Source organism: Panthera tigris, chromosome F3 (genome assembly GCF_018350195.1).
Source record: "Panthera tigris isolate Pti1 chromosome F3, P.tigris_Pti1_mat1.1, whole genome shotgun sequence".
NCBI lineage: Eukaryota > Metazoa > Chordata > Mammalia > Carnivora > Felidae > Panthera > Panthera tigris.
The window spans coordinates 24259060-24274859 of NC_056678.1; positions in this window are offsets into that span (position 1 = coordinate 24259060).

Genomic DNA, 15800 nt, shown 5'->3' on the forward strand with positions numbered 1-15800 from the left:
AGAGTCCTGATTTAAAAATATTTGTCTCATGCTGAGGATTGTCTTTTCACATTTTGGATGGTGTCTTTTGAAGCAAAAAGATTTAATTTTGCTAATATCCAATTGATCTATTTTTTTGTTGTTTGTGTTAAATCTTCCATCATATTCCTTTAAGGTATCTGTGTCTTTACATGTAAAATGGGTTTCTTATAGATAGTGTATGGTTGGATCTTGCTTTTTTATTAATCTGAGAATTTGTCTTTTAATTGAAATATGTGGGTCATTTATATTTAATGTAATGTTCAATATATTTGGATTTAAACCTATAATTTTGTTCTTTTTTTCTACTCATTCTATCTGCTATCTATCTATCTTCTCTCTGCCTTTTTTTTTTTTTTTTTGGTTTAGTTCATTATGTTGTAGCATTCATTTTATCTCTATTTTATCAATTTTAGCCTATCAGTTCTATGTTTATTTACTATTTTATTACCTATACTTAAAAGAAAAACTGGTTGCTCTAGGGTTTATAACATACATATTTAATTTATCCAAACTACCTTCAATAATATTATATCAATTGACATATAAGACATTTGCATTATGTTTCCACTTCCTCCTCTTTTCTTTTATGCCATTAATGTCATTTGCTTTATTTATACATCTGTTATAAAGCAAAGAAAACATTATTATTATTATTACTGTAAAAGGTTAATTATATTTTAAAGAAATTTTAAAATGAGAAAATAATCTTTTATATTTATCTACATATTTATTATTGCTGATTACTCTTAATTCTTTTAAATAAATCCATGTTTTCATCTTGTGTCACTGTCTCCTATTTGAGCAACTTTTTTTTCTAACTTTCTTGTAATGTAGTCCTCTTGATGATGAATTGTCACAGCTGTTGTCTTAAAAAAATGACCATATTCTGAAGAATATTTTAGTTACATATGGATTTCTAGGTTGACAATATTTTTCCTCCTTCAGTATTTTATTTTTCATTATTTATTTATTCATTTAAATAATTTTTTAATGTGTATTTTTCAGAGAGAGACAGGGACAAAGTATTAGTGGGGGAAGTCAGAGAGAGAGGGAGACACAGAATCTGAAGCAGGCTTCAAGCTCTGAGCTGTCAGCACAGAGCCCAGCTCAGGGCTCGAACTCACGCAAGCTTCCATGCTCAGTGTGGAGCCTGATGCGGGGCTCCATCCCATGACCCTGGGATCATGACCTGAGCTGAAATCGAGTTGGACACTCAACCAACTGAGCCACTCTGGGCACTTCCTCTTTTAGTATTTTAAAGATTTTGGTTCATTTTTCTTTCTGGTTTACATAGTTTCTGACCACAGGTATGAATAATTCTTAACTTTGTTTCTCTGTACAGACTATCATTTTTCTTTGGCAGCTGCTAAAATATTTTTCTTTATCACTGGTTTGCAGAATTTTATAATGTGCTTTATGTCACTCCAAATGTGGGTATTACTATGTGTGTGTGAAATCTTATGTGAGGTGCTTTGAGCTTCTTGGATTTGTGGGTTTATAGTCTTCATCAAATTTGGAACTGTTTCTGCCATTGATTCTTCCAACATATTTGCTTTCCCTTCCTTTCTCTCTCCTTATTCTGGGATTCAGGTTACATGTATCTTGGAATTCCCGATACTGTCTCAGAGGTCACTGAACTTTTGTTCGTTTTTTAAAGTTATTGTTCTCTCTGCTTCATTTTGGATAGATGCTATTGCTATATCTTTTCAAAGTCATTAGTCTTTTCTTCTGCAGTGTGAAATTTGTTGTTCATCCTATCCAGTGGATTTTTTCATTTCAAATACTTAATTTTTCTACTCCTGAAGTTCATTCTAACTTATTTTTTATATCTTCCATCTCTTTTCTCACATGTTCATGTCTTTATATACTTGAACACAATATTAATAACAGTCATCTATCATCTGTTACTTCTAGCATTTCTGTAATTTCTGGATCTGTTTCTATTGTCCTTTTTCCTGGTTAGAGATCACATTTTCCTCCTTCTTATAACTAGCAAAAGAAAAACTTACTGGGTCTGTGAATTGTACATTGCACATTGCACAATTGTACATTGTAAATCTTATATTCTTGAGTGTCTGGATTTTGTTGTTCTTTTAAAGAGGGTTGGGTTTTGTATTCATAGACACTTACATCACTCTCAAATCAAAGTAATCTTCCTGAGGACTATTTTTAAGCTTTTCTAAGTAGTGCTAAAATAGTTTTCACTCCAGGAATTGTGTCCTACTTCTAAAGTGTGACCTCTCAAGAATCCCTACTAAATGTCCCAGGTGATCTCCAAAGATTCTCCACCATGGATGATCAAGTTGAAAACCTTCATCTCTATGCAAGTTGACCCTCCCTTCCCAGTATTCTTTGAACAGTTTGTGCAATTTCACTCTTTTCATGTGTAGCCAGTACTTAACAAAGATTCAAAGGAATCTTTTATTTTTTTAAGATTTTTAAAATTTAATTTATTTTTTTTAAATTTACATCCAAGTTCTTAGCATATAGTAAGATTTTGTTTTTAACTAATCTCCACACCCAATGGGGGGCCTGAACTCAAAACCCCAAGTTCAAGAGTCATATGCTCTACTGACTGAGCCAGCCAGGTGCCCCTCAAAGGAATCTTTATGCAGATTTCTGGAGTGCTTTTTTCTAAAGCTTCCTCATTCCTGAATATGTTTAAAAAATTTAATAGATGACCATTAATTCTTAAAAGTACCCTATAACAAACAATGAATCTGATTATCATACAAACAATAACATGCATTACTATGTTATTCACTTTGATAATTTACATATACTTAAGTCAATAAAGTAAGTGAAGAAATGAAGTATTATTTCTTTGGTATTTACTAAGTGACAAGTAATTTTATTATTATCCAAATGATAAGATACATTACCAGTTTCAGCCTTGCCATATTGCTTCATGTTGTTCAATAACAATTTCTAGGTGGCAGCAGCAGCTGCCAGAAATTCTGTACTCCAAATTCTTGCTCTGCTTAAGAGCAAATATAGGTCCAGGCCATTTCAGGTAGCAAAATATGCCCATCTCAGTTTGGATTCCCCAAAATCAGAATCTGAGAAAAGAAATTTCAGCACAAGTAATTTATTTGGGAAGTGATTCTATGAAGAACATTATGGGTATAGGAAAATTAAACACAGAAGGGGTAAAGCCAATAAACTGTGAGTTAATGAATTGTGGGTGACTGGGGCTTAATACTTCTGGGGATGTTATAAGAAAATGGATGTAATACATCTGAGAACTGTCCCTGTGAGTGAATGAAAAGCTGAATTCTTCATCACCTACTCCCATCTTCATTGGTTGAGGGCAGCTCCTAGAGTGTTGGCTCTCAGCATTTTTGGTCTGCTCCAGTCTTTAGAGCATAAGAGAATATGGTGAAGCTTACTCTTGAAACTAGACAATGCTCTCAGGAGGAGAGTCACAGGAATCCACCAGAGTGTGTGGGAACCACTGGCAGGTGACCTTCAGAATAGATGAAGGGGATATGGGTGGGGCATCACCAGGGTTCCCCCTTTCCTTTGAAACAGGAACTCATTCAAATCTTCTTTTCTGTTTATCCTAATCAAGCACAACCACATTAAACACCAAAAAAACAAGAAGGGTAAGATAAGTCACTGATGGACTCTTGACCCTGTACTATGTTGTGGAGTAAGGACAGAAACAAAACAGTGACACCACAATTGCTGAATGGGCAAAGGTTATAAAAAATATTCTGTAAGCAAACCAAACTCTTGGCCTTTTCAGCAGATTCCTTCCTTTAACCTTCTGTTCATCTGGCATGAGGTTTGTGGTGCAGCTGGGTCTCCATGGCAGTCAGACTCATGGCTATTGTATTTATATTAGCAGTGGGTATGTGTGGTGTGTTTTTTAAAGGAAGTGACATAGCCCTTAAGTCTGTTCCCAGAGGATAGTTGTGGCCATTATTCTCCCAGTTCTTCATGCTTTGCCCCAAGGTTTGTGAAGGGGAAAGACTTCCTATAGCAAACAGGTGGCACAAAGTCTAGTCAAGCCAATGGCCATTATGATCAACTTATTTTAAGGCCTGAAAGAGCCCTGTCCAAACTAAAGCAATATAGTCATTCTTTTATCATTAATTTTAATTTTTAAATGAATTCTTAAAGAAATAGTTATCAGGATAAATCCATAAGAAGACAGAGTCAGGGACCTCATGAAGAATAATTTCATGGATACATTCACCATCACCATATCTAAGTCTTGAAGTTCTTTGATAGGATAGATACCTTTGTTTCTCCAATGAGAGATAAGTCTTAATTGTCAGTAGGACTCACAATAGGTAACAATCTGATTTAATTAATTAATTAATTCACTCAATAGTGTCAAGCATTGTTTGAGGTGCTGGGGGTTGTGAACAAAAAAACCAAAATCTCTGAGTTCATGTGGCTCATAATTAATTGGGAGAGACCAATAATAAATAACTAAACATATAATAATCAAGTATCATAATTGCTAAGGCTTAAATCAAGATATAGAGTATCAGGAATACAGAAATGCTGTCTTGTTATTTGTAGTAGATGGCTTCTCTAATAAAGTGAGTTTTGAGCACAGCAAAAATTAAATAAAGTAAGAATGATGCCAGTCATGCATATATCTGGAGAAATGTGTTCCAGACTGAAAAATAGCACATGCAAAGACCCTGAGGTAGGCATACGGCTCAATTCAAGAACAACAAAGATACCAAAAACAAATGGCCTAAAGGAAGTTATAAGTAAGAGAGAGAGGTCAGAGAGATATTTGGGTGGGGTTAAAACACTTGCAAAGCACATAGAGCCTATGAACCAGTGAAGGAATTTGGTCATTTCCCCGAGTGACATATGAAGCTATTGGAGGATTTTTAACTTATACTTTTAAAAGAGCCCTCTAGCTACTGCAGTGGGACAGAGTTGGAAAACCTGAGCAATTAGGATACTATTAGGACAATCCAGGCAAGATGATAGAGACTTGGACCAGACCAGTGCAATAGTTATGGAGATGGCAAGAAGGCATTGAATTGTAGGTGTAGTTGATAGTAGAGCCACAGAATTTGTTCAAATGAATATGGGATAAAGAGAGGAATCAGGATGATTTCAAGATTCTTGACTTAAGCAACTGGAAGGGTCGAGTTGCCATTTATGGGTGTAGGGAAGACTGGGCAAAGCAGGATTGATCAGGAGAAATCACACCTTTGGTTTCAGTTAGTGTTTGAGATGTCACTTAGAAATCCAAGTGGGGATGTCAAGTAGATATATGTGTCAAGTAGAATACATGTGTCTGGGCTTCTGTGACAAAGTCATGACTGAACATATAAATTCAGTAATCACATTTAAAGCCATGTGACTAGAAGGAATCACCAAGGGAGTGGGTATAGTTATGGAAGAGAAGAGGTCCAATAACTAAGTCCCAGGCTTAGAGTCAGGGAAAAGAGAAGGAACCAATAAAAGAGACATTGAAGTAGCAACCACTGAGGTAGAAGGAAATTTAAGAGAGAATAGTGTACCAGAAACCAAAAGAAGAAAAGATTTCCTAGGAGGAAGGGAGAGAGAGATCGATTATGTCAATTGCTGCTGATGGGACAAATAAGAGGAAGATGGAGAACTAAACATTGGATTTGACATCAGCATCATTTGGATGGCAGTGACCTTGACAACTATGGGGTAAACGGCTAATATAGGATTTTTTCCTGAAAATGGGTTTCTTTATTTAAAAAAAAGAGAGAGTGAACTGAGCACCTGAAATGGAGTGAAGAGGAAGAAGGTAAAGAATGATGAAGGATGTTTGAAGGAAATACAACAAACTTCAATAACTACATGCAAGTTTTCTCACTACCTTTGGCCTCAGTTTTCAGAAGTGCCCAATGAGAGAGTTGGTCTCTATCCTCGGTTTTATCTTATGAATAATGGGAATATTTTTTAAGTTTGTTTATTTCTTTTAAGAGAGAGAGAGAGAGAGAGAGAGAGAGAGAGAGAGAGAGAGAATGAATGAGTGGGGATAGGGCAGAGAGAAAAGGAGAGAGAGAATCCCAAGCAAGCTTCATGCAGTCAGTGCAGAACTTGACGTGGGGTCAGCCCCATCAGCTGTGAGATCATGACCTGAGCCAAATGAGGAGTAAGGCTCTTAACTGATGGGGCCACCTAACCACCCCTAAATAATGGGAATATTGGTTGTACCTATCTTATAGGGGTATGCTTGGGGTTCAATGAGTTAAAACATGTGAATTATTAAATACTTCCTGGACATATTAAGTTCTTAATAAATGTTTGCTATAATCATTGTATTGTCACATCATGTTTAATGTTCTTATTTTCCCTTTAGCTTGGACATTTCACAACTCTATGTCATCATTATCATCTTGCTTAGAACCAGCCACCCCCGATGGCTAGTTCTAGTTTTGTACTGATATGTAGGGTGGATTTGCTTCCTGACAAAATATTAGTCACGGCTTCCTTGTTGTCTTCGCAGTAAGAATCAATTATAGATCAGAATGAAGTAAGTAAAAACAAAAAAAATGAGTTGGGATACTTTTCCCTTGGATGAGTGGTCCTTTATTGATAACCACAGATGAGTAGATACAAGAGGCTTTAATCTTAGGGTTTTAATCTTAGGTCCACTTGGCTTGAGATAAAACATTCTCTTGGAAAACTGGTTCCTGAGTGGCTTTGGAAATGGCTGCTCTCCACAGTTTATATTTTTTTGCCTGGTTGTTTTTGTAGTGTTTACACTGTCCTCTCCAGCTAAAATTGCTGGGCTGACTTTGTTTCATCTGGACTTTATATTACACCATAATGATTAATCCACTCTGTCCGTGCCAAAAGCAGCTAGCATTTAAGTACCACTTGTAATTTCCACATCCAATGAAGTAATTCATCCTAGCCTGCAGTTTTTACTTGATAAATGTCCAATCTTTGTCTGCAGTGCACCTGGGACCTTTGCTATAGCATCATGATGGTGAGAGATTTTTAGAGTTCATTTCTTGCTCTCTTTCACCCCCTATCCATTTTTCAAATCTGAGGAAGGGTCTTTATGGACATGGGTCTGGTATTGACCAAACTCACAGAGAAAGGAAGGGCCAAGAGAAGGTGACAATCAGTTGGTGTCTCACTGAATTTGATCTGTCTTCCCTCCCTGTGGCAAGGGTGGCAACAGGGAGCTGCCTCTTTGCCATGGCGCCCAGTCAGTGAGGTGAGTGCTGCTGCAGAGGAGAGGGTGGGAACCTTTGGCTTCCCCTGCCCTGGTTCCTCAGGATACTGTCCAGACTCTTTGAGGTGTGTGTGTGTGTGTGTGTGTGTGTGTGTGTGTGTGTGATGACTTTATTTGTATTTTCCAGATGTGGAAGTGGAGATTCAGAGAGAACTGTGTGAGAAGTCACACAACCAGTACGTAGTAAAGTCAGTAAACTCAGGTAAGGCTAATTCCAAAGTCTATGTTCTTAAACCCTGTTCAATACTGCCTCCTGACCCAATCTTATTTTTTGAAGTATACAAGTAAGTGGCTTTTAGAGAGTTGGTGCAAACATCACCGCAATCAATTTTACAATGTTTTCATTACCGAGTAGAAGCTGTGTACTCTTTTTCCATCTCCCTAAACCTACTATTCTGCCAGCCCTAGGCAATCCCTCCCCTACGTTCTGTCTGCAGATTTGCTTATTCTGAACATTTCATATAAGTGGAATCATACAATATTGGTCTTCTGAGGCTGGCTTCTTAGAATTAGCATAATTTTTAAATAAAGACAATGTTTTAAGAGCAATTTTAAGTCCAGAGAGTTCCCATATACTCCCAGCCCCCACAAATATATAGCCTCCCCCATTATCTCCCACTAAAGTGATACATATGTTATAACTGATAAACCTACACTGACACAGCATAATCACCCAAAGTCCATAGTTTACATCAGGGTTCACTCTCGATGTTGTACATTCTCTGGGTCTAGACAAACATATAATGACATATATCTATCAGAAAAGTATCATACAGAGTATTTTCACTGCCGCGCCTATTCATCCCTCCCTCCCTGCCCCCAAACCCCTGGCAACCACTGATCTTTTCATGTCTCTATAACTTTGCCTTTTTCAGGATGTCATATGGTTTCCATGCAGTATATAGCCTTTTCAGATTGGCTTCTTTCACTTAGTAATATCATTTAAGTTTCCTTCGTGTCTTTTCATGGCTTGATAGGTTGTTTCTTTTTGCCACTGAGTAATATCAATTGTCTAGATGTACCACAGTTTATTTACCCATTCATCTACTGAAGAACATGTTTGCTGCTTCCAAATTTTGGCACTGAATAAAGATGCTGTAAACATCTGTGCACAACATTTTTGTGTGGACATAATTTTTTAACTCCTTTGAATAAATACCGATGAGCAGGATTGCTGGATCATACGGTAAGAGAGTGTTTAGTTTTATAAAAGACTGCCAAACTGACTTCTAAAGTGATTGTACCATTTTGAACTCACAAGCAGTACATGAGAGTTTCGGTTGCTCTGTATCCTATCCTCATCAGCATTTGGTATTGTTAGTGTTGTGGATTTTAGCCATTTTCATAGGTATGTCATGGTATCTGGTTGTTTTAATTTTCATTTCCCTAATAATATATGATGTGGAGCATTTTTTTTCATATACTTATTTGCTATCTGCATATCTTCTTAGGTGAGGTGTCTGTTAAAGTCTCTGGCCATTTTTTTTTTTTTTTTCTGGCCATTTTTTAATCCAGTTGCTAGTTTTCTTATTGTTGAGTTTAAAGAGTTCCTTGCACATTTCAGATAACAATCCTTTATCAGACATGTCTTTTGCAAATATTTTCTCCCAGGCTGTGGTTTGTCTTCTCATTCCCATGATACTATCTTTCACAGAAGTCAAGTTTTTAATTTTAATGGAGTCCAGCTTACCAATTATTTCTTTCATGGATCATGCCTTGGGTGTCATATCCAAAAAGTCCTTGCCATACCCAAGGTGATCAATGTTTTCTCCTATTATTTTCTAGTTTTTTAGTTTTGTTTTTTGCATTTAGGTCTCTGGTCTATTCTGAGTTAATTTTTGTGAATAGTATAAGGTCCGTGTCTAGATTCTTTTTTTTTTTTTTTTTTTTTTGGCCTGTGGATATCCAGGTGGTCCAGCACCATTTATTGGAAAGACTACATTTTACTATATTGCTTTTACGCTTTTGCCAAACATCATCTAACTATATCTACTTGCATGTATTCATTGACTCTCTATTCTGTTGCATTGATCTATTTGTCTATTCTTTTACCAATACCACACTGTCTTGACTGCTGTAGCTGTATAGTAAATTCTAAAGTTGGCTAATGTGAGTCTTCTGAATTTATTCCTCTCCTTCAATATTGTGTTTGCTATTCTGAGCTTTTTGCCTCTCTATAAATTTTAGAATCAATTTATCCATTACCACAAGATAATTTGCTGGGATTTTGATATGGATTGTATTGAATTTATACACCAAGTTGGGAAGAAGTGACATCTTGACAATACTGAATATCTCTCCATTAGTTCAGTTTATTTAATTCTTCTCTAATTTCATTCATCAGAGTTTTGTAGTTTTCCTCATAAAGATCTTGTCCAGCTTTTGTTAGATTTATACCTAAGTATTTCATTTTGGGGAGTGCTGATAAAAATAGTATTGTTTTTAATTTCAGATTCCACTTGTTAATTGCTAGTATACTGAAAAGTGATTGACTTTTTAATATTAACTGTGTATCCTAAAACCTTCTGGTAAGCACTTAATTAATTCTAGGGGTTTTTTTTTTTCCTTATTGATTCCTTCTGATTTTCTACATGGACAATCATGTTCTCTGCAAACAAAGACAGTTTTATTTCTTCCTTTCCAACTTATATCTGTTATTTCTTTTTCTTGTCTTATTACATTAATTAGGAATCCCATTACAATGTTTAAAAGCAGTGCTGAGAGGGAACTTCTTTACCTTGTTTCTGATATTGAAGTTTATCACCATTAAGTATGATGTTAACTGTAGGGGTTTCTGTAGATATTCTTTTTTTTTTAAATTTTTTTTAACGTTTATTTATTTTTGAGACAGAGAGAGACAGAGCATGAACAGGGGAGGGGCAGAGAGAGAGGGAGACACAGAATCTGAAACAGGCTCCAGGCTCTGAGCGGTCAGCACAGAGCCCGACATGGGGCTCGAACTCACGGACTGTGAGATCATGACCTGAGCTGAAGTTGGACGCTTAACCAACCGAGCCACCCAGGCGCCCCATAGATATTCTTTATCAAGTTGAGAAAGTTCCCCTCTATTTCTAGTTTACTGAGCATTTTTGATCACAAATGGGTATTGGATTTTGCCAAATGTTTTTTCTGCATTTATTGATACGATCATGTGATTTTTATTCTTCAGACTCTTGATATGATAGATTACATTACTTCATTTTTAAATGTTGAACCAGCCTTACATACTTGGGATAAATCCCACTTGTTCTTGGTATATAATTCTTTTTTATACATTGTTTAATTCAATTCTCTAGTATTTTGTTGAGGATTTTTCCATCTATATTCGTGACGAATATTACAGTTTTCTTTTCTTATAATGTCTTTGATTTTGGAATTAGGGTTATGTTGGCCAAATAGAATGAGGTAGGTAACATTCCTTCTGCTTCTATTCTCTGAAGGAGATGATAGAGAATTGGTATAATTTCTTCCTTAAATGTTGGGTAGAATTTACCAGTGATCCATCTAGTTAGGTAAGTATCCCAAAATATAGAGCAAAAAAGCAGAGAAGTGAATTAGGAGAAGAATGAAAAAAAATATGGAGAAGTAATAGAAAAGGGCATAAATGTAATCAGTGTGATTTTTAAAAGGTCAAGAATTTATCCAAAAATATATTAGAGGAAATTTTTCCATAGCTGAAGACAAATAAGAATCTTATGAATGTCAGCAACTTGGAGGTACCCAGCACAATTAATATAAAAAATGTTCACACTTAAGTACATCCTTATGAAATGTGTTTAAGCCAAGGTTAAAGACAAAAATATTTCATGGGGCGCCTGGGTGGCTCAGTCGGTTAAGCATCCAACTTCAGCTCAGGTCATGATCTCGTGGTTCATGGGTTTGAGCCCCGTGTTGGGCTCTGTGCTGACAGCTGGGAGCCTAGAGCCTGCTTCGGATTCTGTGTCTCCCTGTGTCTCTGTTCCTCCCCCGCTTGCACTCTGTCTCTCTCTCTCTCAAAAATAAATAAAGATTAAAAAAAATTAAAAAAAAATATTTCATGCTTATGTGGCGGTGAGTGAGCAGGACAAGTTAGCCTTGCTGGAGTGAAAACCAGATTGGCATCAAACTTTTCCATTGGGATAAGAGAGAAACACATTCAGAGTTCTAATGGAAATTGATTTTGAACAAATAATTTTATACCCAGTAAAAACTATCAATGAAATGGGAGAGTAAAATGGTAAAAATAATGTCCTTATATGAAATATGATGCTTCGTGAAATAATGATTTTAGAATTTATACAGAAGGATAAAGAAAAGAGAAAGACAAGCCATACAAATAACAATTGCCCAAGCCCAACTGCTTAACACAAAGTAAAATTGGAAAAAAAATACAAAAATACATGCAGTAAAAAACAACAACAACAAAAACCCAGCAAAATGATATTGAAAACCGGGTTTCACAAATTAGCAGCCCAAACTAGATTAGCAAATGAGGAGGCCTTGGAAAGAATAGCTTCAAGAAGAAGTAAATTTCTTCTAAATTACTGTAAATTTTAAATTATTATTTTAGTAAGAAAGTGAAGGCATATGATAATAATGCATTATAAAAATTCAGTGCCCTGCTTCCTCTATTTCTCCCTCCTCCTCCCAATTTACATCTGCGCATTTCCTCCTTCCTTCCTTCCTTCCTTCCTTCCTTCCTTCCTTCCTTCCTTCCTTTCGGTTGACTCCATGCCCAACATGGGGGCTTGAACTTACAACCCTGAGACTGAGAGTCACATGCTCTACTTACTGGGCCAGCCAGGTGCCCCTGGGAATTTCTTTTTCTATCAGCACAGGTTAAATGAAATAGTTTCATCACTTTTTCTCTGAGTCCACACATATACATTAAAAGGTAAGCTCTACGAAGGCAGGTTTTTTTTTTTTTTTTCTCTGTTCTGTGCATTGATGTATCTTTAGCACTTAGCACAGTGCTGGTACTGCATATGCAATCAATACATATTTTTTTTATTTGAATGGAATGAAATTGTTTAATCAATAGTATTCATCTAATTAAAATATTATAAATTCTGGCTGTTTTTAGACTTAATACATGGCCAAAACACACCAAAATTAATTATATCAGAAATAATAAATTCTATACATTTGACCATGTAAATTAACTATATGATGAACTGACTCTGTGACACTGTGACCAAGAGAGGAGGAGGGAAAGGTAGGGCTGTTAAATCTCTCATTAACTTAGAGGGAAGTATTGACATCCTGCCTAAAATTGATGGATCAAGAAATGGAAGGTTGAATACATTGTACAAAGCTATCGACGCATCTAAAGGAATAATAAAAAAATGAAATATATCTGGCAGTGGTTGTTGAAGGAAAGTGTAAATGAGCCAAGCTCCTCATCTTTCATAAGGGGGCCCATCAGCTATACTGTGAAGCTGATACATCAAAAATAAAGGGATAATAAATTATTGTTGCGGAGGTTCGCCTCAGAAGGATTAAAAATAGGAAACTCTTAAGCTGTTACTTCTGGGGAATGCCATAGAGAAAGACCTTTACTTTTTTAAAAAATTACTCTCTAGTACCAACTGAATTTTATTGCCATGTGCCCATACTTTAAAAGTGACATTTTTAATTTAAAAATAGTTTCTAGAAAAAGAGAAGAATTTTTAGGACAGAAAAAAAATGATCCAACTGTTTGCAATTACATACTGTCTACCAGCAAGGACCATCAAACATTTTGCAAACATTATCTGATGGCGAGTGTCAGAATTTACATTTGCCAGATGGAGAAATTCAGACAAAGATGGAGGTGACTTACCCATTTTCAGTGCATCTGTGACCAGCCAGTGATAAAACCCAGGCTTCCGGGATTCTGAGTCCAAAGATAGATTTGGATTCATTTCTTCTTGGAAAAACCACCACATATTAGTATGATGATAGTTAAGGAAGAAATCCAAACTAATAGATGGCACACTCTGTGTTTAGGGCTTGGAAAATGCCTGTATTTTTCCATCCGATAATCTGGTGCCAAAATGCACATTTTTGCCTGTCGAGAAAAAGGTCAGAGCTTCTCTGAAGCACCTGATGGGAATATATATCAATTCAAGAAGTTGTGCCTACAAAGATAAAAAATGATAATCACTGTAACAACCACAATACATTTGTAAATCTCACTATATATGTATGAATAAAGATTTCCACCATTTTGTGGCTACTTAGAAAACTATATGTGGTTAATTAGCTTGATGAATAATTCTGATTATTCGGCCGTATGCCTCTATTATTAATTCAGACCACTAGCACAGGTGGAAAGGAGGAAAAATATTTGACTGATCTGGCATTATTTTACTTATTGGTTTCCCTCTTAATGTGAATTTTAAAATATTTACTTATTTACTTATTTGCCTGGCTTCCCTATTTAGTTAAAACTCTGGAAGGGAGAGAAGGGGAGCCATTAAATGATTATAGCAGATTTCCCTTGTTTTGTCACTACAGTTTCCTCTCCCTCTTCCATCCTGTCCCCAACACCACACACAAACACTTCTGCAAAGTCGTATCAGGTGATACTGGCCCAATGGCCAAGATGAGCACTGGACCAAAGCAGCTGCAGAACTTACATGAGAATTTGCGAGAGGGACTTGTGAGAGCCAGACTCAGTGTGGCTGGTTGCTTGAGAAAAGAAGAGCTGTTTTAGGTCAAGAGCTGTCGGCAGCCAGATTTTCCAGGGTGTCGAAGAGATACAGAGAAACGAAGAAGAAAGTCAATGTACAGAGTGGAGCAGAGGTGAGAGACAAATACAGTGACCATGAATTAACCTTTTTTGTAATTGTGATAGAATATGTACAATGTAGAATTTACTATTGTAATCCTTTTTGAATGTGTAATTCCGTGGCATTCAGTACATTATATTGTTGGGCAACCTTCACCACCATCCATCCCCAGAACCTTTTCATCGTCCCAAACTGAAACTCTACCCAGTGAACAATACTTCTCCAATTCCCCCATGCTCCCGGCCTTTGGTAATTACTCTTCTACATTCTTTCTCTATGAATCTGACTATTCTGGGAATTAATCATTCGTACCAGGGTATTGTTGAGAGCTGCATCAGTTAGCAATTTATTGTCTCTCAGATCCGAATTCACCCTTCCATACAGGTTCCACAATAACAAATGGAATTCCTTTAAAGCATTTCTCCCCTACAAAGAACACCTGTTGAGGTTTCTCAGGAGAGGGTACTAGAGGGATAATGCAGGAGGAAGGGGCCTTCCTGCTGGTTCTGGCAGCCGCATTGTCAGTTGGTGGTACTCTATCCCAGCCACAGGCTCAGAACTCATGGTCCCTTGGTGACTTTACAGCCCCAACCTGGCCAGTGATCACCTGGCCGTCTGGACATGGACATGGTATATTCCAAGCCTCCTGTCTGCAATGGCACCCCACTCTCTCTTCAAGCTCCTGTGCCAGACCTGGCTGCAGATTTTCTATGCTCAACCTGTGCCCCAGAGAGTTGCTTCCTGCTTGCTCACGGATTGCAGACCAGCTCTGGTCTGGGCAAATCTCTCTGCCATCCAATGGTTGCAATTCCAGCCTTGGGAAGGGGGTCCCCTTTCATATCTGTCTCTCCTTAGGTACTCTCCCTTGGCCCTAGGATACCACATAGAGTTTCCCTATATCTTATAATTGCTCTTTTATCAAAAATTTAAAAATATTTGTATTAAGCTTCCCTTATTTAAGTCACTGTGTGGTTTCTGCCTGTTGTTTACATCTGGCAGATGTAAACCAGGATAGTTCTGTGCAAACTAGGGTGTGTGTTCACCTCCTCTAGGGACGGAAGGGAAAGTCCTGACTGCATTTGAAGCTCTGGCTATAGTTTATTTCTCTTTTTTTTTAATTTTTAAAATAAGTTTATTTATTTATTTATTTAGAGAGAGAGCAGGGAGGGGCAGAGACAGAGGGAGAGACAGAATCCCAAGCAGGCTCTGTGCTGACAGCTCGATGTAGGGCTCAAACCCACAAACCATGAGATCATGACCTGAGCCAAAACCAAGAGCTGGACGCTTAACCAACTGAGCCACCCATGCACTCCATAGTTTACTTATGAAGTCTACTATGTATCTGCCCTTGGGTCTTGAGACAAATTTGTTTCTTCAAAACAAATTCTAGCTTTGTCTTTAAGAGAGCTTAAATGTGTTTCTGTTACTTGAAACTAAGGGAGGCATCACTAATAAAAATGTAATTTCACATTCTTTCAAATATGGCTCAGAAAAAGGGATAGAGGGATGAAGAAAGACTACCTAACACCAGAAAAAAAGAAAGGAAGACTATGCCAAGGGTTAACATGGCAGCAAATTCTCAGTTGAGCTTGATGTTGATGTTAGGTCTTCAGGTTCTGTGACTCACCTCTCTTGTCACCAGTGGGGGAACTCATACAAAGGGAGCTAAGTGGGGCACTGGCTGACCCAAAGATTCTGAATGCAAAGAAACAAGGCTGAGGTCGAATGAAGCCTCTTACTCCCACTGCAACCAGACTTTGAGACCTGCTCAACTCAGTGTGTATCTGAGAGTTGGGTATGCAGAGTCAACCCAAGTTCATTCACCAGGC